The 26,782-nt window shown below is 47.4% G+C and overlaps 1 pseudogene; it reads left to right on the forward strand.

Annotated features, from left to right (window-relative positions):
* LOC142563212 (ubiquitin-ribosomal protein eS31 fusion protein-like) overlaps positions 1-22,028 on the forward strand; it is a 41,434-nt pseudogene extending 19,406 nt beyond the window's left edge.
* The last annotated feature ends 4,754 nt before the right edge of the window (positions 22,029-26,782 follow it).

Raw genomic sequence — 26,782 nt, forward strand, 5'->3', positions numbered from 1 at the left:
CAGCCAGGAACGAAACCTCCGGGTGGCACAGTACTACAAACTGCATTAACTCCTTCCATCAATCTTGAATTCCAACCAAACCAAAATTAGCCAAATTTCTTTTACCACGGTATTACGAAGAAAGTTTCTCTCGCCATCTGTTCGTGACGGCAAAACAGCATCTGCACTTGGTCAAGATTGTGGGCAGATGTTGCTAGATACCATAGATTTTCTCACTATATTATTGCCCAGAGGGAAATCTGGCGCCACCGTCTACGGGAGTTGTCTAACGGGCGCTGTGCCGTCATGGGAATGGTGGTATGTGGGTGTGCAAGGCTTGTGTTCGCTGGTGTTTTATGAGGCTTCGTCTAGAATGTGGATATGGCTACACTGATTACGCATCATTGTAATAAAATCTTCACAAAAGGTTTTCATTCACCCGTATTACCTCTTTCTGCGGCATTTACTCACCTGCAGTACATAATCAAGTGAAGAAAAATAAGAATAGACAAACTGTTACAGAACGAGCGCGAATCTTGTTTGTTCTCCAACTTTAGTGGCCTGCTGATACCTCTTACGTTTGATATAATTTTACATGCACTTGCATGTCTTCATAATTAAACGAAATGTTTTTTATAATAATTTAAAACCCCTTTTTTACATACTGTTTTGGTTGGAAACAAATCATTGTGACATGCAGAACACTGCTAGCCAGGCACTACAAGACGTCCTGCTCTCCTAAAACGATACCAATCTGAAGTCACAATATGCCAGCATTCCCATGCATACCAAGGAGCAGCAACGTCAGATTTCCCTCTAGGTAATACAGCGAGAAGCTCTATGCTAGGTATGATTGGGTTGCTGTCTTTAGGTTGTTTGCGTGCTCTGTAAGACACTCATTTGCACGTCTCGTCGTCTGGGCAACGTAGGCGTGTCCGCAGGTGTAGAGAATCCTGTACACCACCACACACGTGTGTGGCAAATACTTGGTCTGGCTGTACAGGCCACACGTGCACTGTTGCCACCTTATAGGCATCTGTCTATGTTCGCACACACCTGTTCTAACTTGTTCTTTCTCTGGAAAAAAAAAAGGTTTTTAAATAAGACAACTTTGCTGTCGTACTACCTTTGGTATCTTGAATCGACAGGTTTGGGCTGCCTCCTTTTTTATTCTACTTTCCTGTCTTTTGAAAGGTTCTGTGAGTTCACTATTACCCACCGGGGATACCCTGCTTGCTTGAGCCTCGTACCTGTTCTGCCATGCTTGAATTAATCTGGTGCACCCACAACTTGGTCAAAGCAGCTAGAAGGCACAAGCTAGCTGTGCCGTTCTTCACGAAGTTTGTGTGCGCAGAATGGTGGGTTGACAATGTTTTCTTAGATCTGGGAATTGCAGCTGGCCATCATGGAAATTTTGTGGGGGAACTTCAGGACCATGGGGTCCTTGCTTGCTGAAATCTTCGCAGACTTATCGCGTAGCAGCTGCTGTGTGTTTTTCGTCAGTGACCACTGGGCAGTCATTGGTGCACCTGAATATTTTTTTGACGACTCCATTGAGAGAGCTTCCAATGCCTCAGTCTACTCCGGCTCACCAAATGCTGCTAAAGACAGGGGTGACTGTAGAGACTATGCAGACTCCTGACTGCTGTATACAATGTTTGGTCCCATCCTGTACTTGTTGATTGAAGACAGCACTCTAGAAGTTCTACAAAAGCCTCCATTGGAATACGAAATTTGCTTGCAAAGGTAGATTCATCGTCTTTCACTCTTTGCGTGAGCTGGGTGTGAGGGAGGGAGGGAGTAGTAAAGGTCCTCAACATTGTTGCTAAAAGCCAGGCACTCCTTATCCTCCTTGAACCGAAGCCCGTAACTTGGTCATTAATGTTCAAGTATTCAAGATTTTTACGCAAATAATTTATCATGATCCTTTGCCACGTTCTGTCCTGTGAAACTATTGTATGAAGAGGCATAGATGTGTTGGGACGCGAGTACACGCGGAGGTGAGAGACGTTTGGCGGCATGAATTCCAACTGTCAACTGGTTTTATTTTTATTTTGCTTCAGCCTGCCTTGGTACTGCTCACCTTTCCCTCTCATTATTGGTGGAGCGTGGGGGGGGGGGGGGCGAAAGAAACTGGTTTAGAGGTGCGCTCACAGCTCGCTCTTGCCTGCACGTTGTGACATGCTCGTGCCTGCTACAACACTCCTCCCCTAGTGAGTTGCTGCCTAACGGAGTGATAAAAGGTCCAGGCATGTAGGAGCTCTTGAGCACCATCCACTGTGCATATGTCACGTGAGCACCTTGGAGCTGGCTCTGCAGCTGCAGACCCTGGCGAAGGCGGGGGCTCCGTTGGTGGAGACACTGCAGTTCCATCACTGTCCATGTGTGCTGGCTTGATGCGGTCAAGTGACACAAGCTCTTGGGGGCCGCATCTATTGATGGTGACATGCTTGTCCCCAAGGCAGAGGACCTTAAACAGCCCATCATGTGGTGGATGAAGAGGCCGCTGAACGGTGCCATGCCGCACAAACACATAATGGGCATGATGTGAGTCGCAAGGGCACAGCGCGAAGTTTGCTCATCATATCACGTGAAAGAAGTAAGTAATCACTGGAAGTCAGGGGTGTCATGTCTGATGTTGAATTCCAATGGCGGAGTAGGAGCGAGTTTTTCTGCTCGTTTCGGAGCAAGTTTGTTCCAATGAGAGTGAGGGCGGGAGTAAGGTGTTCCAGTGAGAGAGTCGGAGGGGATTCAGAGCGGCAGTCACTCCGTGGAGCAGAAAAAGATGCTCCGCCAAAATCGGCGGAGTGGACCGGAACTCTGCGTGGCATATTTTCTTTACCACGTTTGTCTGCTGGGAGGCGCCACCGGTCACGACTAGCGAGAAAGCAAAAGCTGCTGCACGCTTGGCAAGATATCCATTCGGCACTTTTAAAAAACGACAGGTGAACAGCGCTGAAGAGACAAGTGGCAGGTGCGGCGGTGCTGGGAGCAAACAGCGGAAGGAAATGACAACACGCAAGGTATCCTGGGTAACTTGGCGATAGAAGTTCCGCTTCCGCCTTGCTCCGGCGGCGCAGGTTGTGTTCCACTCGCGGATTTGGAGGCGTTGCTCTACGCCAGAGTCGAGTGCTCGTTCGCGGAGTTCGTCGGCCGCTTTGCCTCCGCCATTGGAATTCAACATGAGCCATGCACAAAGAACTTCCCCTGGCAGCCTGAGTGTCGTGCCATAGACCAACTCGGTGGCGCTGCAGCCAATGATTTCTTTTAGGTGGACCGTATGTCCAAAAGGATGAGTGGTAGTGCCTCCACCCAGTTGTGTTCTTTGGTTGTTGTGAGCGTTGCCTTAAGCTGACGGTGAAAGCGCTACACCTTGCCATCGCTTATGGGATGGTATGCCGTTTTACATATGCGAGAGGCACCGATGAGCTGAGTGATGCCACTGAAGAGGGTGAATTCGATCTGCTGGATGCGGTCCATTTCAGTGCAAATTTTGGTGCAAATTTCAATGCAAATTTTAGTGCAGTGTCCTTACTACATGTTCATGGTTATAGGAAATCGTAATTTGGCAAGCATTGGAGCAAAATAAATAGCATCACCTGCTAGATCTGTTCAATATGAACACAACTGCATGAAACTTGTCACCAAGACTAAAAACCAACATCCTAAAAAGCTCCATATGGCAATGTGTTATTCCAATAAAATGAAACAAATGTGCATCTAAAGTTTCACTTTGCCATATATTTGTTTAGTGTGGCACTATAGCAATGTAGATAGCTTCATCATGTAGCTCTGTTCTTCAGCCCATATGCTCATGCCCCATATGCTGGCACAGCTCAAAAAGAACAATGAAAAATTTGATCTAGTGTCATGCATGCTAGTCCTTGAAAACAGTGAAAAAGCCACTACAACCCACTTCAGATTTCTTTTTCAATTTTTAGATGAACAGCAGTCTCTCATATAGTACCTTCATGCATTCTACCCCTACACTAGTAAAAGTTGTGTCGAGTGTTCGTGATCACAAAGCAAGAAGGGGCGGGGGGTGCCCAAGCAAAAAATATGAGTGCTTTGAAACCCTTACAGCACTGCATATGTTTTGGCTCACAACACCTAGACCCCACAGCTGACCGGGACTGTAGCTAGTCTGTTGCTGGCTTGTGCCCTTGGCAAGCTTACCTTCAGAGCGCAGCTCTTGAATGCCCGTTCCTTGGTTGAGCGTCGGCATAACAGCACAAATGTGTGTTTGCCATTGCTCGCACGTTTGTTGTCTTCCACAACTGGCTCCGATGCCACTCATCATGATAATGTTGCCATACTGCCCCTCCTGCAAAGGCACAGACTGCACTGATCCACTGCCAATAGGTGCACTGATTTCGGTCTGAAATTCTTTGCCTCAATAAATGGCTTCCACCTCCATTGTTGTTGTCTTCCATAGCTGGCTCTGATGCCACTCATCATGCCAGCATTCCTATACTGCCCCTCCCTCTACGAAGGCACTGACGGCACTGGCCCACTGCCAGTCGGTGGAGTGATTTCAGTCTGAAATTCTTTGCCTCAATATACAGTGAAACCTCGTTAAACCGTAGTTGGCCGGAGCTTGGAAAAAGTACGTACTAAACGGTCGTACTGTTTAACCGAATTAGTATGAGATCGCCCACTTACCTGTTGAAAACGGAACTCAGGGAGAGTGCGATGAAAGGGGAAAAAAACATCCAGTATTTATTCACTATGCACAACAAAAGTGTTATTTTCCTTTGATGCCACGCCGGTGACATCAAATGTGATGCCGAAGCACGACGACAGCGGCCTCAAACTTACTGAAGCTGCATGCCAGCTTTTCAACCAGCCCCCTCTTCTCAGCAAACACTGGCATGGCAGATTCCTCGTTGGCATTACGTATTCTCCGTGCATGCATGCAGTAGTGCTGCAGAAGTCCCAGGGCGCCTTTTTCATTGCCGGGTGCTGTTCTCGTCGCGACCATTGCATTCATGAGGCTGACGTAATGTGCAGCTTCTGCCGCTGTCGGGCCTAAATCACCCGTGCTGTCGCTTTCCGTGCCGTCCTCATCACTGTCGCTAGTCGACACTTTGGCAACAACAGAGACAACGATGGCGAAAAGTCGAACCTCGTAGCCGACATCTCTTCGCAGTCGCAGCAGCGCTGCCGAGCAACTTCTTCACATTCGAAATGCCACACACCATAGTCAACAGCAGATCCCTGTCACGTGCCAGCGCCGACTTCTCCATGTCACGTTCGATAGCACAGACGATGTCTAATTTTTCTTCTATGCTGAGCACTCTGCGTCTTTTTTTATCTGACCTTCGGCATGACGTGAGTCCTCACTTGCACGACACCACAACGCTCTCTGGCGTCTCTCTGAAATGATGGTGTGGCTTCACACGCAAACGCGCAGGGTGCTTGAAGGCCATTCCGATCTCTGAGGGTCGTTCTGCCGGGCTGCTCGATGGAGGCGACGCATGCCATGTTTGCGCGACAAAAAGTGGGAACGCTACATTTTAACCGATGCGTACAAATAAGCTTGTGCGGTTTATGCAGATACAAAACACATCATGTTCAATGGCCGCTGAGCCGGGGATTTGACTTTACTACTTTTAAAACGAAACTACTGTTTATGCGGGTACGGTTCAACGAGGTTTTATTGTATTGCGAAATGAAAGCATGTATAAAGCTGTGCTCAAATTTTGCATTAGTGAGTATCGTAATCGTCTGGCTTTTTTTTTGCACACAATATTTCTGTCTGTCTGGTCCTAGTTATTAAACATGTGAAGCCTTCAGCGATTCTTTTCAGGGCCCCGGCTCACCAAACAGGTGCTCGCACAGTAGCCTAGCTTCTCTGCCGTTGCTGTGTTGCTCCTGGTTCAACCGGTCAATAGCTTCTGCCACTGCCCAGGACAAAAACTGTTACAATATTGTCAACATTTGGCAGCTTGTGACATTGCCGTTCAAGTGCCTCACTGAGCACTTGTGGCTCGAATATTTGCATTCTACAATTTTTTCTTTGTTGCAACAAGCATTCTTGGCCATTGAGCTGGCTCTTTATCATGGACGCTGTTTTCTGCAGGATCACTGCTGTGATTTCTGCTTGTGGCTTCATGCTGACAGGCACTACGTCTAGGTTAGTCGTCAAGTGAACTTGTGCTGGGAGGGCTCCCAGAGTGAATCCATAAAAGATATGGGTGGTTCTCCACTGTGACAAGCTCAGCTCTCTGCTGGTATTTTATCACTTACTGTCGCAAGGTTGTGGTCGGTGATTATTTGATCCAATTCTTAGTTCCGTTTTTGGGATCGGAGGAGGGAGGTCATGATTAATCACTACACTTTTTACAGAACATTGTCGTTTTTCTGTTGCGACTTCTAGTTGAGGGTCTTGTGACAGTGGCATTCTTGTTTCAGTCAGTGAGGCAGATTAGCATGACATTGGCATACAAACTGTAGTGCTGCAGTAAAACAAATTACCATATTTACTCATATAATGATGACACTTTTTTTTTCAACAGGAATTGACGCAAATTTAGGGGTGCGATCATTACGCAGGGTAAATTTTCCAGAAAAAAAAATTTCATCCCGCGTTTGCTGCGGGATGACAACACGTCAACAAACAGGCGGCTGCCACTGTAACAATGCGGGACATCAAAACAAAAATGGCAGCCAGCGGAGCAAGCCAAACACACCGAATGCAATTTTTTTTTCTTGTGAGTACATAACCTGCATCAAAAGTTTCTGCTGTATCAATAATGAATAATGTTGTTAATATCGGCAAGTTTGCGGCAATAACATAGCCATGTCGACTTTGACAGGACAGAAACAGAGATGGGCGCGCGCAGCTGTTCGTGACAGAAACACATGGCAGGCACGCTGCGAAAACTGTGGTATTTGTCTTCACTACAGTCCTAATATGGCACATTTCCACTAAGGTTGGGTGAATATCTTAGCTGTGTTACAAGCGCCGGCGTATGAATACGGTACACTTGTGACTTTACGCAAATGTAGCTACCGTCCTTGCCACTTGCAATTTGTTGTGTTCCCACGAGTGCAGACGAGAGGAATTAAAAGCAGATGAGAAGAATTGAAAGGTGCCTTTTTGTTGTTGTTGTTGTTGACTACAACCATTATAAAGCCTAGAAATAATAAAACCAAGGCAAGTTTGGTTGTAGATTCTTCTTTTTTTTTCTTGGAAGTGCAGAAAGTGATGAAAGGAATGAAATGGGGTATCTGCTTAAGAATCTGTTTTGTGTGTGCAGGCCACTTGGTTTGTCTTGAAGAGTCGTTCGCGCAGCATTCGACAGATGGTAAGCACAATCATCATCAGCTAGACTTGGCACACGACATATCGCTATGCCATAATTTGGGGTGTGATCATTACGCAGGAAAGGAAAAATAAAACGAAAATCGAAATGCAGCCGCTGTGGCCAGGATTCGATCCTGCAACCTTGTGCTTAGCCATGCAACACCATAGCCAAGAGAACCACGGCGGGTACTGTATTTACCTGCATAATGATCGCCAGCAATTACACTAGAACCTTCGATGAGTCGTATATAAAAGCTGACTCTGCTACTTGTCTCTCTCAAATTCTTTGCCTCAGTATATCGCAAAATGAAAACGTATAGAGCTGCACTTAAATTTTGCGTTACGTAGTATCGTAATTGTCAGTGAATTTTTTAATTTAGTAAAACAAATTGCCAAGAAAAAAAACTTCATCTGAAAAGTAGCCTGTGTTTCTCGATTCGAATATATATATGTATATATATATATATTCTATGCTTCACATGAGAAGCCTCCAGTGATCCTTTTCAAGGTTTTGGCACACCACACAGATGCTCGCACTAGCTCAGCTGTTGCAGTGTTGCTCCTGGTTAAATCTGTTGATGGCTTCCGCCACTGCTCTGGACACTGGGCAGTGAGGCCCATTAATTCTTCGGGACATGATCCCAGATTGTGGCCAGTCTGTGTACTCCTATGCGCATGCACCATCATGCGCATATAGCCCTGCTAGATTTTGTGGGGTAAGCCGCAGTGTCAAATGGTCGTCGTTGCAAAGAAGCCGGAAAAGGATGTTGCCGCCTCACCTATGCTTAGAAATGGCCTTCATTGCTGATACATCTGCCTCGAATGGCATCATTGAGGTATGAATTGTCAACCTCGGCAAAAGCAATTTGCTCTTAGTACATGCTGCAGGTCGAACATGTGAACGGAAGCTCGGCACAGAGCACATACTCGGGGAGCCTTGGTCCATAGCATCACTGCCCAGCAGATTGAGCTTGTGTTTTGTTGTTCGCTGCGATGCCAAGCACTTCTTCACATTGCTGGGCACATGCTGTGTGGTCACTACCTCCCCAGCTGAAAACGGCTGGTATGATGCAGTGATTCCATGTTGCTTGATTTTATGCCCTCATCATCCACTGCTCATGGCGGGCTGGTCCCATTGCTAACACAGGCGGAACGTCACTCTGACCGCTGACGAATCTTGAAAAGGAACAGCATCAGACGTATCACTACAAAATCCTAACCCAGTATTGATGCAGTTTGGCCAGCACTCGAGAGATGGGTCGACGGGTTGTCCTTCCTGATGTGCTAGGTTGCAAGTCCATACCCGGATCTAGTAGAAGCAACTGGCATTGCTGGGAGTATAGCATGCCTTGCCACCCTATGCATTCCATGGTCGCCTTCGTTGCTTGTCAAATGCAGGAGCCTTGTTGAGACAATCTCCAGGGATTTGGGCAGCAAAAGGAAGTCAGTCAGTCAAACAAAGTAGTCATGAAGCGAGCGGCTGGATGAACATGAAACAGCGTAGCAATCAAAAAGACGCCAAGAAGCTCAGCTGGCAATGTGAATGTCAAGAGAAACAAAGGTGCTGGGCCACTATGAGGCGAGTATGCGCCCTTGTTGATCACCTGCTTGAAAATGACCTTCAGAAAAGGCATGACAGTGTCCGTTCATCTCCACGGCAAAGTGCACGCAATGAAAACAGCATCAAAACAAGCCCAAGATGGTGCCTGCCATTCACAGCGTTTGTACCGTATTTACATGATTGTAAGTCGACTCGTATGTAAGTCGCCCCCCCATATCGCGTGACAGGAAAAAAAAAGAGAGAGAGCATACCCGAGGGCGCATTCGATATCGAAAATTTATTAGTAGCTGACATGGTCACTGGACTACTCGTCTTCACTAGTGCTGCCATCGTCATCGTTGCTACGGTCCCACAGCGGGTCGTCGTCCAGCAAAATTTCACATTTGGCAAACGACCGCACCACGACACCTTGTGGAACAGCAGCCCACGCCGTATGCACCCAACCACACGCAGCCGTTAGGGAGGCTCTTTTGACAGGTTAGGTTGGCGTAATTTCGCAGTCTTCTGCCGCCAGCCACTCGCTGTACTCACGGCGGAGCAGGTCCTTAAAAGGCGAAGATCTGGGCTTGTTTCGTGACCCTGTCACACTTCAGTGGCAGGGACCAATTGCACATTTCAGCGACGTACCCCACAAGCTTAGCCTACAGCTCCGGAAAGCGTCCAGACTTAGGCATGTGGGAAATTCCTCACTTGCCGTCATAGGTGAAAATTTCGCTTCGATGCAGTTGCCACTCTCGCACCACCCGTTCAGAAACATCGAACTTGCGGCCCGCTGCTGTGAACGAGTGCCGAATGATTAGTGGGTCTGGAGCACTCATGATGACTGAGGAAGCATAGAAGTAGCACGTAGCCAGCAGTCAAGTGGAACGCGTCAAACCAATGTCTCTCGTCAAACTATAGAGGAAGCTAAGCACAACAGGAAAGGAGAAACCCTGCGAGCAGCGTCTGCTCTTCCATGAACTACCGATACTCCCCGCAAGCGCCGCCGTTCAGAGGGTGCTGCCGCGAATGGAACAGCTGCGCTTCCATCAACTATTGACACCCCCCATGAGTGTTGAGTGCACTGTAAAACTCTCAAAAATGCTGAAAAACCCTTCCAAATAGCGAACAAATGCGCGGGATAGCGAAAAGCTACGGGTAGGGCCATAGAGTAAACATAAAATTGTAACTACGTTGTAGCTCCTGTTGGTCTCTCTTTTTTTGGCGGTGCCACATTTCGGTTTCGATTGTAAGTCGACCCCCCCCTCCCCACTTAAGATTTTCAAATTTAAAAAAAAAGTGGTCGACTTGCAATCGTGTAAATACGGTATGTGCTTGAAAGGCAACCAGCATGTATGCAATGCTGTTGTACAATTCTTGAGGTTCAGCCACATTTCTAGGCCTTTGCCAGCATTACGTTAACAATTTTAAATGTTTCCAAAAACTGCTTACATGCCTTCTTCGCACAATGTTGAATCATATGGACTCTGATTTGCACCTTGTGCACGTAGTGTACTGGTTCACGCATGACCACCACCTTAGGGCCTTTCTTGTGTTTGAGGTATGATAAAACGGTACAGAATGGACATTTCTGTTTCACTGGTGGCATATTAGCTCTGTGTTGAAACCTTTTAATAGGTCCACCGAGGTTAAAAGCAGTCCTTGTAGAAGGAACTTCAGCCATCGGCTTTCGACTGTTCCTTTGTAGTTCCTTTTTTCACACAGCAGCAGGGATAATGCCCGAATTGTGACGCATGGAGCTTGAGATGTGAAGTCTGCGGCCCATCCGATTTCGCGCAGGCATCCCACCCAACCAGCAGCGTCTGATCTTCGCTGGCAAGCAGCTTGAGGATGGCCGCATGCTGTCTGACTACAATGTCCAGAAAGAGTAGACACTGCACTTGGTGCTGTTGCTGTGCGGTGGAGCCAAGCAGAGCACAAGAACAAGAAGCATGTGACGAAAGTCTGGTTGGCTGTTCTGAAATTCTGCAAGGTGAGCACGTCACAGCATCTTGCATGAATGCTTCGTTTGTGCTAGGAGCACAAGTCTTCTGGAGTGCCCATCGAAGTATGTCGAGAGGGAGAAACCATTAATAAATTCCTGTGTGGCTTGCTGACTTTTAAAGGAGAACCTAAAATCTGCCAACTGTTGGGATGAGCTGTTTGATATGTGTTCAGGTGTGTTCCAAAACTTGGAAAAGCCAAAAAGGAGAGAGGGCATAGAAATGCCAGAATCCTGACAGGAACCAAATTCTCGGTAAACATCTTTCATCAGACACTGATTGGCTGAGCCCAGTTGGCAAAACACTGGTCGCTCCAGATGCCACGTGGTTCAAAAGGTGAAAGCATGCCTTGAGGTGATCAGCTAGGAACAAAACCTCCAGGTGGCACGGTGCTACAAACCCCATTAACTCCTTACATCAATCTTGAATTCAAACCAAGCTTATCCAAATTTCTTTTACCACAGTATTACGAAGAAAGTTTCGCACGCCATTTGTTCACAGTGGCGAAACAGCACTGTGCTTGGTCAAGATTGTGGGCAGATGTTGCTAGATACCATAGATTTTTTTCACTATATTATTGCCTAGAGGGAAATCTGGCGCAACAGTCTACGGGAGTTTTCTAGGGGACACTGTGCCGTCATGGGAAGGATGGTACATGGGTGTGCGAGGCTTGTGTTGGCTGGTGTTGTATGAGGCTTCGTCCAAAACGTGGATATGGCTACACTGATAATGCATTCTTGTAATAAAATCTTCACAAAAGGTTTTCGTGCACCCGTATTACCTCTTTCAGTGACCTTTACTCACCTGCAGTATGTAATCAAGTGAAGAAAAATAAGAACAGACAACAAACTGTTACAAAGGAAGCACAAATCTTGTCTGTTCTCCAACTTTAGTGGCCTGCTGATACTTCTTACATATGATAAAATTTTACATGCACTCGCAAGTCTTCATAACTAAACAAAACATTTTTTATAATAAATTTAAAACCCTTTTTTTTACATGCTGTTTTAGTTGGAAACAAATCATTGTGACAGGCAGAAAGGTGCTAGCCAGGCACTTCAGGACGTCCTGATCACCAAAAATGATGTCAATCCGAAGTCACAAAATGCCAGCATTACCATGCATACCACAGAGCAACAACGCCAGATTTCCCTCTAGCTAATAGAACGAGGCGCTCTATGCTAGATATGATTGGCTTGCTGTCTTCAGGCTGCTTGCATGCTCCGTAAGGCACTCATTCACACCGTCTCCTCATTTGGGCAACATAGATGCGTCCACAGGTGTAGGGAATCCTGTACACTACCACACAGGTGTGTAGAAAATACTTGGTGTGGCCGTGCAGGCCACATGTATACTGTTGCCACCTTGTAGACACCTGTCTATGTTTGCACACACCTGGTCTAGCTTGTTCTTTCTCTGTAAAAAATAGCTATAAATAAGACAACTTCGCTGTCGTACTACCTTTAGTATCTTGAATCCACAGGTCTGGGCTGCCTCCTTTTTCATTCTACTTTCATGTCTTCTAGAAGCTTCTTAGAGTTCACTATTACCCACTATGGATACCCTGCTTGCTCGAGCCTCGGTACCTGTTCTGCCATGCTTGAATTCATCTGTTGCACGCACGACTTGGTCAAAGCAGCTAGAAGGCACAGGCTAGCTGTGCCGTTCTTCACGAGGTTCGTGTGCGCAGAACGGCGGGTTAATAGTGTTTTCTTAGATCTGGGAATTGCAGCTGGCCATCATGGAAATTTTGTGGGGGAACTTCAGGACCATGGGGTCCTTGCTTGCTGAAATCTTCGCAGACTTATCGCGTAGCAGCTGCTGTGTGTTTTTCGTCAGTGACCACTGGGCAGTCATTGGTGCACCTGAATATTTTTTTGACGACTCCATTGAGAGAGCTTCCAATGCCTCAGTCTACTCCGGCTCACCAAATGCTGCTAAAGACAGGGGTGACTGTAGAGACTATGCAGACTCCTGACTGCTGTATACAATGTTTGGTCCCATCCTGTACTTGTTGATTGAAGACAGCACTCTAGAAGTTCTACAAAAGCCTCCATTGGAATACGAAATTTGCTTGCAAAGGTAGATTCATCGTCTTTCACTCTTTGCGTGAGCTGGGTGTGAGGGAGGGAGGGAGTAGTAAAGGTCCTCAACATTGTTGCTGAAAGCCAGGCACTCCTTATCCTCCTTGAACCGAAGCCATTGACTTGGTCATTAATGTTCAAATATTCAAGGTGCTTTCGCAAATAATTTATCATGATCCTTTGCCACGTCCTGTCCTGCGAAACTATTGTATGAAGAGGCGTAGATGTGTTGGGAGGTGAGTACGCGCGGAGGAGAGAGACATTTGGCGGCATGAATCCCAACTGTCAACTGGTTTTATTTTTATTTTGCTTCAGCCCGCCTTGGCTCTGCTCACCGTTCCCTCCCCTCTTTTTCGGTTGAGCGTGGCGGGGTGTAAGGGAAAGAGAAAAACTTTCGTAGGTGCGCTCGCGGCTCACTCTTGCCTGCACATTGTGGCCTGCTCGCGGCTGCTACAGCACTCCCCCCTAGTGAGCTGCCAAACGAAGGGATAAAAAGTCCAGGCATGTAGGGGCTGTTGCGCATTGTCCGCTTTGCGTACTGTAAAAACCCGCGTATAATACAAACCCACATATAGTACGAGGTGAAATTTCTGGGACGCGACGTGGAAAAAAAAAGTTTTATCCGCATATAACACAAGTTAGGAAAACGCGAGGAAAACATTTATTTAAAATTGCACTCTGAACTTCAATCGCTGTCTTCCTCAGCTGCACTCTCTTCGGATAGTTCCTTGCCGGACATATCTTCCCAGAGGTAGTCATCCTCTGCGCCATCGAGCGCGTTCGAGATGCCGCACTTCTTGAATGTGCAACGCACATGGTCTGCTGGTATACTGGCCCATGCATCCAAAATCCACTTGCATAGCGTGGCTGGCAAAGCCTGCTTCAGCCGCCTGGTCAGTGTCACTGCAGGCCCACCTGAGCGCACTCAATCTGCATGACACCGCTTGACCGCATCCTTGCACGGCTTGTTCACGCAAACACCTAAAGGCTGCGGCTGAGATGTCATCCCACCCGGGATAACGACGAGTTCAGTGCCGGATTCGCGCAACAGCTTCTTCACTAAGTCGGCCAAATGGCAACGAAATGCGTCCACCACGAGGATGGACGGGAACGACAACAGTGCACCGGGCCGCCTACACCAGACGGACTTTATCCAGTGAAGCACAAGATTCTCGTTCATCCAGCCTTTCTCATGGCATCTCACGACCACATTTTTTGGCAGCTCCTCATCTTTAGGCACTGTCTTGCGCTTGAAGATGACATAGGGCGGGAGCTTGCGTCCGTCTGTCGTGCACGGCAACATCACGGTAACTGGCGTTTTCTCGTTGCCGGTGGACCGTGCATAAACTTCTTTTGAGCCCTTTTCGTTCACGGTGAGGGGCAATGGCAGGTCCAGATAAACCGGCGTTTGGTCAGCATTGCCAGTTTGCCCTAGCTGGAAGTTCTTGGACTTGTGCAGTGAAATGAACGTGGCACTGGAAAGCCACGAGCAGCCATTTGAACGATTCGGGCAGCTTTTGCGAAATCAAAGTTTGACGACGTAAGGAAAATGCAGCACGACACATGTAGCAATAAATCCAATGCTTGCTTGCTTTGAAGGCGGAGCTCGATAGCCCTTTTTATCTTGCAAGCTCCTTAGCTTTTGCCTGCATAAGCTCCACGTTCACAGCTAGATGCGCGGCTCGCTATGTTTTGTTCGGATCTGCATATAGTAAGAGGTTAAAATTCGGGACGCTAATTACAGGAGAAAACCTTGTATTATACGCGGGCTTTTACGGTATGTTGCGTGAGCACCTCTGGAGCTGACTCTGCAGCTGGAGACTCTGGTGAAGGCGGGGGCTTCTTTGGTGGAGACACCGCAGTGTAGTCACTGTCCATGTGTGCTGGCTTGATGCGGTGAAGTGACACATCATCTTGGGGGTGCATCTATCAATGGTGACATGCCTGTCCCCACGACGGAGGACCTTAAATGGCCCATATGTGGGGGTTGCAAAGGCCGCTAAATGGCATCATGTCGCGCGGTGTCATGTTGCACAAACACGTATATGCATGATGTGAGCCGGTAGGGCGCAGCTCAAAGTTTGCTCATCATATCGCGCAAACATAGTGCGTAACCACTGGAAGTCATGAGTGTCTCGTCTGAGCCATGCACAAATAACTTCCCTGGCAGCCTGAGTGTCGTGCAATAGACCAACTCGTCGGCGGGGCAGCCAATTATTTCTTTTACATGGACCGTATGCCCAAAGAGATGAGTGGTAGTGCCTCCGCCCAGTTGTGTTCTTCGGTTACTGTGAGCATTGCCTTAAATTGACGGTGAGAGTGATCCCCCATGCCATTGCTCATGGGGTGGTATGCTGTTTTACATATGGGAGAGACACCAATGTGCTGAGCGGTGCCAGTGAAGAGGGTGGATTCGAACTGCCAGCCGCCATCCATTGTGATCCGGAAAGGCACCCCGAAGCAGGCAACCCAATGGTACAGAAGGCACTGGCAACCATTTCAGCTGTGATGTCCGCCATAGGGATGGTCTCCACCCAACGGGTGAATCTATCCACGCATGTCAGCAGATAAGTCTGTCAGTAACAGGGTCGTGGTGTACCAACAATGTTACCTAGACGAACATGATCGAATTGAGAACAATTTTAAGTACACTTAAGCACTTCCGGTACACAGCAAGCGTCGTCTGCTTGTGTTACAACGTACTCCATTTTCACGAGAGCTCCGCGGTCAGAGTCGCTCTCAGAGTCCGGGGTTGGGAGTGCTGCCAGTGGTGTCAAGGTGCGTCACTGTATTTTGGAATGCTGGCAAGCCACACATTTACGTGCTGAGCACCAGACGTCGCGATTAGTGCACGACCAGACAAACCTTGCTGTCACCAGCCTCTGTGTGGCTCTAATCCCTAGATGAGAGAGCCTGTGCAGAGATTCAGAAACATGGCAACGGAGGCTGGAAAGCTTAAATGGGCGAGGTTTGCCACTACTTGTGTCACAGCACATTCTGTTTTGGGATCAGACAACTGACAGCCACTGCAGCTTCGGGGCAGTGTTTGCGATCAACAAGTTCTTCGGCTCGTCGTCTTCACGTGGAGCTGCTGCCAAAGTGGCGAAATCAACCTGCTGTGTGGGCACAATGGCATTTATAGGGTTTCGGAAAAGGGTGTCTGCCACCCCCTTGACGTGGCAGATGCATGTTGTGAATTTAGATATATTTGACATTTGGTGCGATTCCCGCACTGTGTGCATACACCGTCCAACCTTAGCAAGCGCAGGGTGTAGGTAAGTGGCTTGTGGATTGGATTTCAAGTGCATTTCTCAATGCACTTGAAATGCAAAATAAACAGGTGCAACTTTTAGTGCAGTATCCTTGCTACATGTTTATGGTTATAGGAAATTGTAATTTGGCAAACATTGGAGCAAACTATATAGCATCACCTGCTAGATATATTAAATATGAACACAACTGTATAAAACTTGTTGCCGAGACTAAAAACCAACATTGGAAAAAGCTCCATAAGGCAATATGTTATTCCAATAACGTGAAACAAATATGCATCTAAAGTTTCAAATTCGTTTGGTGTTGCACTATAGCAATGTAGATAGCTTCAGCGTGTAGCCCAGTTCTTCAGCAACAAGTTCATGCCGCATATGCTGGCACAACTCGAAAAGAACAAATAAAAATTTGATCTAGTGTCTTGCATGCTAGTCCTTGAAAACAGTGAAAAAGCGACTACCACCCGCTTCAGATTTCTTTTTCAATTTTTAGACGAAGAGCACAGTCTCCCATATAGTACCTTCATGCATTCTACCCCTCCACTAGTAAAATTTGCGTTGAGTGTTCATGACCACAAAGCAAGAGGGGGATGGGGGTGGGACGACTGAACAAAACCCTAGTGCTTTGAACCCTTACAGGCTCACAACACCTAGACCCCACAACTGACCGGGACTGTAGCTAGTCTGTTGCTGGCTTGTGCCCCTTGGCAAGCTTACCTTTGGAGCGCAGCTCTTGGACGCCCGTTCCTGGGTTGAGCGCTGGCATAACCGCACGAACGTGCATTTGCCACTGCTCGCATGTTTGTTGTCGTCTTCCACAACTGGCTCCGCTCCGATGCCACTCATCATGATAATGTTGCCATACTGCCCTTCCCGCAAAGGTGCGGACTGCACTGATCCAATGCCAATAGGTGCGGTGATTTCGGTCTGAAATTCTTTGCCTCAGTATATTGCTCGCACGTTCATAGTTGCCATCTTCCACAGCTGGCTCTGATGCCGCTCATCATGCCAGCATTCCCGTACCACCCCTCCCTCTACGAAAGCACTGATGGCACTGGCCAACTGCCAGTCCGTGGAGTGATTTCAGTCTGAAATTATTTGCCTCAATATATAGCGAAATGAAAGCACGTGTAAAGCTGTGTTCAAATTTTGCATTAGTGAGTATCGTAATCATCTGGCTTTTTTTGCACACAATATTTCTGTCGGCAGGTCCTTGTTAAACATGTGAAGCTTTCAGCGATCCTTTTCAGGGCCCCGGCTCACCAAACAGGCGCTCGCACTGTAGCTTAGCTTTTCTGCTGTTGCTGTGTTGCTCTTGGTTCGACTGGTCAATAGCTTCTGCCACTGCCCAGGACAAAATCGGGTGCAGTATTGTCAACGTTTGGCAGTTGGTGACGTTGCCGTTCAAGTGCCTCACTGAGCCCTTGTGGTTGAATATTCGCATTCGACAGTTTTTTCTTTGTTGCAACAAGCATTCTTCTTTGCCACTCAGTTGACTCTTATGCTTATCACAGTAGCTGTTTTCTGCAGGATCACCGCTGTGATTTCTACCTGTGGCTTCATGCTGACAGGCACTATATCTGGGTTAGTTGCCAAGCAAACTTGTGCTGGGAGGGCTCCCAGAGTGAAAATCCATAAAAGATACGGATGTTTCTCCACTGTAACAAGTTCAGATTTCTGCTGATATCTTATCACTTACTGTTGCAAGGTTGTGGTCAGTGATTATTTGATCCAATTCTTAGTTCAGTTGTTGTGATCGGAGGAGTGAGGTCATGATTAACAATTTTTGCAGAACACTGTCGTTTTTCTGTTGCGGCTTCTAGTTGAGGTTCTTGTGACAGTGGCATCCTTGTTTCAGTCAGTGAGGCAGATTAGAATGACATTGGCATACAAAATATAGTGCTGCAGTAAAACAAATTACTGTATTTACTCGCATAATGATGCCACTTTTTTTTTTCAGAAGAAATTGATGTAAATTTAGGGGTACAAATATTACGCAGGGTAAATTTTCCGGAAAAAAAAAAATTTCATCCCGCGTTTGCCACAGGATGACAACACGTAAACAAACAGGCGGCTGCCGCTGTAACAATGCGGGACATCAAAACAAAAATGGCAGCTAGCAGAGCAAGCCAAACACACTGAATGCAACTTTTTTTTTTCTTGTGAGTACGCAACCTGCATTGAAACAGTTTCTGCTGTCTCAATAATGAATAATGTTGTTAATATTGGCAAGTTTGCGGCAATAACATAGCCATGTTGACTTTGAAAGGACAGAAACGGAGACCGGCGCGCGCAGCTGTTCAAGACAGAAACACATGGCAGGCATGCTGCGAAAACTGCAGCATTTGTCTTCACTACAATCCTAATATGGCATGTTTCTGCTAAGGTCGGGTGAATATCTTGGCTGTGTTACAAGCTCCGGCGTATGAATAGGGTACACTTCTAACTTTATGCAAATGTGGCTACCATCCTTGCCACTTGCAATTTGTTGCACTCCCATGAGTGCAGACGAGAGGAATTGAAAGGCACTTTTGGTTGTTGATCACAACCATTCTAAAGCCTACAAATAACAAAGCCAAGGCAAATGTAGATTCTGTTTTTTTTTCTTCTTGGGAGTGCAGAAATTGATGAAAGGAATGAAATGAGGCTTCTGCTTAAGAATCTGTTTGGTGCGTGCAGACCGCTTGGTAAGTCCTGGAAGAGTCGTTCGCGTAGCATTCGACAGATGGTAAGCACGATCATCATCAGCAAGACTTGGCACACGACATATCGCTATGCCAAGTTTGGGGTGCGATCATTATGCAGGAAAGGAAAAATAAAGCGAAAATCGAAATGCAGCCGCCGTGACCAGGATTCGAACTCGCAGCCTTGTGCTTAGCCATGCCAAGAGAACCACGATGGGTACTGTATTTACTTGCATAATGTTCGCCAGCAATTACACTAGAGCCTTCGACGAGTCACGTGTAAAACCTGACTCTGCTACTTGTCTCTCTCAAATTCTTTGCCTCAGTATATTGCAAAATGAAAATATGTGTAGAGCTGCCCTCAAATTTTGCCTTAGGTAGTATCGTAATTGTCGGTGAATGTTTAAATTTAGTAAAACAAATTACCAAGAAAAAAGACGTAATCTGAAAAGTAGCCTGTGTTTGTCTATTCGAATATATGTATACATATGTATATATTCCATGCTTCACTAGTGAAGCCTCCTGTCGATCGTTTTCAAGGTTTTGGCACACCACACAGATGCTCGCACTAGCTCAGCTGTTGCAGTGTTGCTCCTGGTTAAGTCTGTCGATGGCTTCCGCCACTGTGCTGGACACTGGGCAGTGAGGCCCGTTTATTCTTCGGGACACGATCCCAGGTTGTGGCCAGTCTGCGTACTCCTATGCGCTTGCACCGTCGTGCTCATATGGCCCTGGTAGGTTCTGTGGTGTAAGCCGCAGTGTCAAACGGTCGTCGTTGCAAAAAAGTCGGAAAGGGATGTTGCTGCCTCACCTATGCTTAGAAATGGCCTTCATTGCTGAGACATCTGCCTCGAATGGCGTCATTGAGGTATCGCTAGTCACCCCCGGGAAAACAAATTCGCTCTTAGTGCATGCCGCGTGCGAACATGTGAACGGAAGCTTGGCACAGGGCACATACTCCCTACGCTGCCTTGGTCCATCACTTCACTTCGATGCCCAGCACTTCTTCACATTGCTTGGCACATGCTGTGTGGTCACTACCTCCTCAGCTGAAAAGAAAACATGGCTGGTATGATGCAGTAATTCTTGTTGGTTTATTTTATGCCCTCATTATCATTTACTGCTCGTGGCTGGCTCATCCGATTGCATACACAGGCAGAACTGCCACTCTGACCGCTGACGAAGCTTGGAACAGCATCAGACGTGGTATCACTACAACATCTTAACCCATTATTGATGCAGTCTGGCCAGCACTCAAGAGATGAGTCGGCGGGGTGTTCTTCCTGATATGACAGGTTGCAGGTCCATACCCAGATCTAGTAGAAGCAACTGGCAGTGCTAGGAGTATAGCATGCCTTGCCACCTTATGCATTCCATGGTCGCCTTCGTTGCTTGTCAAATGCAGGAGCCTTGTTGAGACAATCTCCAGAGATTTGGGCAGTAAAAGGAAGTTGGTCAGTCAAACAACGTAGTCATGAAGCAGGGGTCTGGATTAACATGAAACAGCGTAGCAATCAAGCAGATGCCAAGAAGCTCAGCTGGCAATGTGAGTGCCAAGAAAAACAAAGGTGCCAGGCAGGCATGGTGCAGTCTGGTCAATCACCTGCTTGAAAATGACCTTCAGAAAAGGCATGACAGCATCTATTCATCTCCACGGCGAAGTACACACAAACAGCATCAAAACAAGCCTAATATGGTGCCTGCCATTCACAGCATTTGTATGTTCTGAGTGTGCGAATATCAAAAATATTGGCCTATTTTCAATCGTTTTGCATCCACCCAGGCATGCATAATGGCAGTTTCAAAAATGTTTTTTTCGTGGAAATTCTTCTATGTATAAGTTTTCAGCTGTAAACATGCCCTAGACTATCCCTTAAGCTCTTGCAATGTCTCCTGTGTTTATTCATTTATTCAAATACCCTAAAGGCCCCTACGGGCATTACATATGGTTGTTACAATAAATCAAGATTACAGTTCACATTCAAACAGATAATGCATGGTAACATAAAACAGAAACCAAAAATCTGAAGAGCAGCACATTGAACACTGTGCTAGCGTAAAACAAACCCATGTGCACAAAGAACATCATAATAAGGTACCACCTGGACCAGTTCACGAGCTGCTGCACCTTGTCATTGGTTTGAGCTGCGCAACAATGGCGCCCTCGGACCCATGTCATCGTTTCAAAAGGTGCAGGGTTGGTTCACACGTTTTCTGCACCCTATCAGCTGTTGGTTTTAACTTGGTGCAGATGCACTGTCGAGAGCAAAGGTCTTGAGACCACAGCATCAGCAAAAAAATGTAATTTCATCTAGGACAGCCATGCAGTGTGAAATTTTCTTAATGCATGACGTTGGTCAATTGGGCGCACGTAGGCAGTACCACTTGATTTCAGCCTTTATGCCAAGGTTGCAAAAAAAAAATTTTTTTAGTGGCACCTCTGGTCTTCAAACTTTTGCTCTCGGCTGTACAGGATTGTATCTGCAGGCACAGCACACGTGTGCAAGTGCCGGTGAAGTATGCTTGCTGCGCCTAAGTAAGAGCGGGGTAATTTTGCCGCAGAAGCCAGTCATAGCTGCGGTTTGGGAACTATCAAGCTTGCGCACTTTACTTGCACAAAACTGAAGAGCTGCACCACGTCTGTTCTTCGGCATTTCTTTTAGACTGTCTTATTGTATCGGCACCTCTAAATTAAGCTGCACAATTTAACTTCTCGTGCACCGTTGTGAACTGGCTCAGAGGGCGCAGGTGAATTGATTGTACCTAGTCTGGCAAAAAAAAAAACTGAAAACACAGCACACTGGTTTCACATATAGAAGAAAAAGAAATTGTAGGTGTGCACATTAAAAGCAATGTGAAAAATGATTAGTGCAGATTGAGTGAGGTAATCTACGTATTTCAGTGCTCTATTGCTTTGCCTATTGGAGTGGGTAACCAATGGTTTTTATTGACAATTTTGCAGGTGAATGAGAATGGCAAGATCACTCGCCTGAGGCGAGTGTCCCAACGAGGACTGTGGAGCAGGTGTCATCATGGTCGTGCACTTTGGCAGGCAGTACTGTGGAAAGTTCTGCTTGACCTATGTCTACAACAAGCCCAGTGAGGAGTAGACAACGTTGGGGCCACCCATTGCTGCTTCGTGTAAAATAAAAACCCACGCCAAAAATCTTGTGTCGACTTTTTCTGTGCAGTGGCATTCCGTAAGCCATTGTACAGGGGATCTGCAATGAGTGAGCTTTCTGTAACCCACTCAGTCGCTTAATGCTTCATTGGGGCTAATTCTAATAGCATAGTTAGAATACATCACAGCAGAGGTAAGACCAATGATAGAGCTCATGATTGGCATAGTTCACATTCTCTTGGCAGTCATACTTTAGTGTATGAGCTGTTGTGTATTTTATTTGCCCATCTTTCATTTACAGTGCATAGTTGCTTGTGCACTGCTTCACTTACCTTGTGTTGTAATAAATTGGGTGGAAGCAGTTTGTCTCTGCTGTGCTGTATTCTACCAGTTGCACGTACTGTGCCATACCTGCAAGAATAGCTTAAGTGCAAAGTGTGGTGCTCTGTTAAAGCACTGTTCCTTGTCCACACTTTGCCTTCACCTTGTCCTGTTGGACCCCCTGCAACGTGCACCATGTGAATGCGGTAAGTATACGCAACTGAGCTTGTGGCTGTACCCTTTGTGAGTGGTGAGTATTATGTTCGAATTGAAGGGGAATTTCTTCTTTTTAATACAGAAAAAGAAAAATCTAAAGCGGTCCACCACTCGGAAAGATATCCTCCCATCACCATAGTTTCCAGCAGATCAGTCATCAGCAAACGACTTTGAGGGGCTTGTCTTCGTGGCCCACATTAGGAACAGCAGCCACCCGACCCACCGTGGCATTGATCAGAACATGCGCGTTGTTGATCGTGCAAGGTGGATGTATAAACCAGTCGATAGTCGAGATAAGCAAGAGGCGTTTAGGATATAGGCAGCGAAAAAAAAAGGAGGGGGGTGGAGAGACTGATAGGACGGCATCCGTCACAAGCATAGGTAACTGTACAGTGAAGGTAGATCGGAAGTGTAGAAGAAACGAAAAGATTAACGATACGTAAGTAAAATGCCAGACTGAAAGCACGTGTGACATGCCTGATTAGCTCGAGCGAGCTAGGTGCACGAATATTTGTCGCCGCCCTGTTCCAAACGGGATCCGAATAAATGATCGCATCAGTAACAGCTTTATCCGCTCTTTGCTCATGCTTTATAAGTAGTTGGTAAGAGATAAAACGCCCCAAATCCTCAGTACATTCGATTCGCTGCGCTTGCTTGCTGACCAGGTGCATGGCGCCGTACAGACGAGGCTCGTGGCTCTTGCTGATGTTTGCCGACATAGCGGGTGTTGTCCGTGAACCTAACCTCTTCGACGATGTTTCAGCACAGCCGGAATAGGGCGTCACATTCTTTCACATCTCGTGTCGCATGTGCTTCGTTATCCTCACTGCCAAGCGTGACCTTCGTTTATCTTTCAAAAGCGTTCAGTGAAATAGCAAAATAAGAACTTGCGGAGTCGGTCGGCCCCCCGCCTGGGATTCAATCATGGTATTTCTGGCAGAGAACGCACATGAGCCCATTGCGAGAGGAACGGCGGAGTCCGTGAAATGGGCACCGGCAGGTTGAAACTTCGATTGCATCGACAACGGTGCATATATACCACTCCTTCCTGTAGTTGCCGCTCGATCGCCATGCTTGGCCCAGTGCGTTGTTGACTACTTGAGGTATACTGAAAGTTCAGCTGCAAGCTTCATCATTGATGAAATTACGACCTTGTGTTCGGCAAACAAAACCGTACCCAGGAATTTTGTAACATTGCCCCTGCGGTTATTTTTCTGACTTCACCGCATGGCTCCGGCGCATCGCAGTGCACCAGCATAACTCAAATGTCAGCATTTCGAAATGTGATATTTCAAAAGTCCGCCCGCATTTCAACAACTTTCAGTTAGCAACGTCGAATGGTTACGCACTTCTAATAATGTGCATACTTACTGCACTTATTCGAAACGTTCCTGTTGCGTTATAGCAGTGTTTTAATCCTGACCAAAACACTGCTATAACGCAGCAAAGACGTTGCGCCTAAGTGCCGTATATACGCTTGTTAATAAAAGGGGCGCACCCCCTCGACCTTGCTAACTGAAAGTTGTTGAAATTCGGGAGGCCTTCCGAAATATCATGCTTTGAAATGCTGCCCAATGAGTTACGCTGCTGCACTGTGGTGCTTTAATGCATTGTGGCAAAATTCGATTGATGGCCGCAGGGGCAATGTCCAAAATTCATGCACATGTGTTCTTGTCAGGGGCTTAACTGGAGATGGGGGGGGAGGGGGAGGGAGTCCTTCACAGGGACCACCAGTTGCCAAAATTTTGCATACGCTGTATCTTTCCTGATATTGCTTATCTCGTCTTCCTTTGCTCAAGCCTTCCCTTCTACAAGACCACCTAGAGCTCAGCTATCCCTGTGCAGGCCGTCCGCTTTGTCGGTCGCAAGATCTTGTGAACGGTTGAAAATAACACGTTTACGATCGAACGCTTGCATCCCGTCCTCCAGCAATCCCTCAATAATCCGCGCCATCCTTACCAGGTGAATCCGCGGCGCGTATCAGCTATGACGCTCAAAGATTTGCAGAGGGCATGAGCGATCGCTACTCTGAAGGTTCGAAAGAGTATTACAAGCTACAGTGCCGCCAACGTGCGTGCTTGCCAATCTCCTAAGTACGCGCAAAGGATGGCAGATTGGCGCTGGTGCTATTATGTCTCTCGGGCCTCGAAGTCGACAGAAATACGCGCGGCCGATCATCGAGTCGGAACTGCGTATACATGGAAAATGAAATCAGTTTTTCTTTTTTTAGCACTCGTTCGCGAAGCAGGAACGCGGTAACACGCTTCACTCATGCTGAAACAAGAGCATATATAGTGTGCTTACGTTGAGTAAATTATTTTTAGTCTTTCAGATTAGTGTCTGATCACGATCGAGTAACATTTCATCGTGCCTTATGTGGTCCGTTCACGAAGTGAGGAACTTGTCGCGAACCGAGTTGCACTAATAGTAGTAATTTAGAGGCGCACGCATTGAGGACGGTTGCGCTCGCTTCGAAATGACATTTGCGAGATATGACTGCATGTCCGAGCGAAATAGACGACAAAGCGAGCCAGCGAACGAGCGGGGCGACCGCACGTTTTCTTTGCGAGTGCTCCACTGCCTCATCTAAGGTCTAAACCTTCGCACTTTTAAAGCTCACGCGAATTAGCACGTACGCCTCAAAGACCCATGGTGCTGTCGTTCGCCTAAAAACGTGCCCCGTAACTCGCTTTAGCGAGAGTAAGCACGTTTGTTATCGGTGACTTTGTATCGCAAATCCTCCGGCCGTCCGTCAACGACGAACGCGAACGAAAGAGGCAGACGAAGCTATCCGCTCTAAAGAAGGCTATAGCAAGTAACCGCAAAAGGCAGAGAGCTGCTTTAAGGCCCGTTATCAAGAGCAAGCGCTCCAAACCGCGTGGCAGTGCCCCGCCATTCTTTTTCGTTCGTGATTCCTGTCCAGGAACGCGCCGAGTGGTATCATTATGCAAAAAGGTGAGGCGTGCAGACAGGACACAAGAGAAGTGGACAACACGAGCGTTCGCGTTGTCCACTTCTCTTGTGTCCTGTCTGCACGCCTCACTTTTTTGCATAATGAATCCTTACCAACTAGCTCAGCTTTCTGTCGTTCTAAGAGTGTTATCAGCCTGATTTTCTTTCGATTTTGTCAATCCGCGCTTTGCGAATCATCCTGGAGCGTTTTCGCGTTGTAAAGGAAGGGAACCTATAACCACGAGCACGCACGGAAGCCATATAACGTGTCTCTCAGCTAACGTTGGCCACGCCGTTAAAATAAAAGAAAATAGTTAAAAAAAAAAACGAAGCGAAGGCGGAATTCGCAGAGAGAGCGCTTGGAGGAGCCCGAGAGGGCGCGTGGGTGGGGACCACGGTACGGAGACGCCGACCTAACAGGGACTCCTTAGCCATCTTGATGACGTTTCGTCCTCATAGGGACGCTGGATCGTCGGTTCGTTTGCCTTACTACCGGCGCGCCTAATGCGTTTAGATAGCAGAGCAGGGTGTTCTGGGAAATCCAAGAATCACGCCACCTTGTCTTGTCGGCTCCGACAACGGCCTGTCTAGGGACAACCGGGGCGGCCGTTTGAAATTCGACGAGGCTGGCTGCCGGCCTCCTCGGGTGCCATTTTGAAACCGTTGGCATGTTTGCGAATAAATGCGCGTAGTCGCGCAGTACTTCGCGCGGCACTGGATCGTGCGCGCCTCGCTCGAAATTGTTCGAACGGTGCGTTTGAAGACGTTTAGGCGGCGAGGTCGCGCGCAGTGCTCGCGGAGAAATTGGGTGCGATCTTCGGCGCGCCTGAGACTCCTCGCTTGAAATTAATTGAATGGAGTCCGCTCGCTGTCAGCGTCTCGAGAAGGGCTCGGCTGCTGCGGAGCGCGCGAAATTTACTGACGATGGGCCATCATAACCTTGCCAGATCGAGGGCGGACATTGTGAGGGTGAGATCGGTGCCGTGACCGAGTGACAGACACCCGAAATCGCAAGAAAAAGACGGACAGCATTTTTGACGGGAAAAAGCAGGCCGGCCGAGCAACGGAATTCGACACTGTGAGATCTTGCGCGTCGTCTGGAATTTGAGTGGCCTCTTCGGGTCGTTTTTTTTTTTTTTTTACGATGAGCTTGGACTCACGAACAAGGACAGACGCGGAGACGTGGGCCCAACTGTACGAGCGAGGAGTTTCAACGCAGCCTAACGCAGGTGAGAGTTAGTTGCGTTCAAACTTGACGCACCTGGCATTTTACCTGGTATCGCGAAGACGCTTGCTCGCACGCT

Source organism: Dermacentor variabilis, chromosome 11 (genome assembly GCF_050947875.1).
Source record: "Dermacentor variabilis isolate Ectoservices chromosome 11, ASM5094787v1, whole genome shotgun sequence".
In the NCBI taxonomy this organism is placed as follows: domain Eukaryota; kingdom Metazoa; phylum Arthropoda; class Arachnida; order Ixodida; family Ixodidae; genus Dermacentor; species Dermacentor variabilis.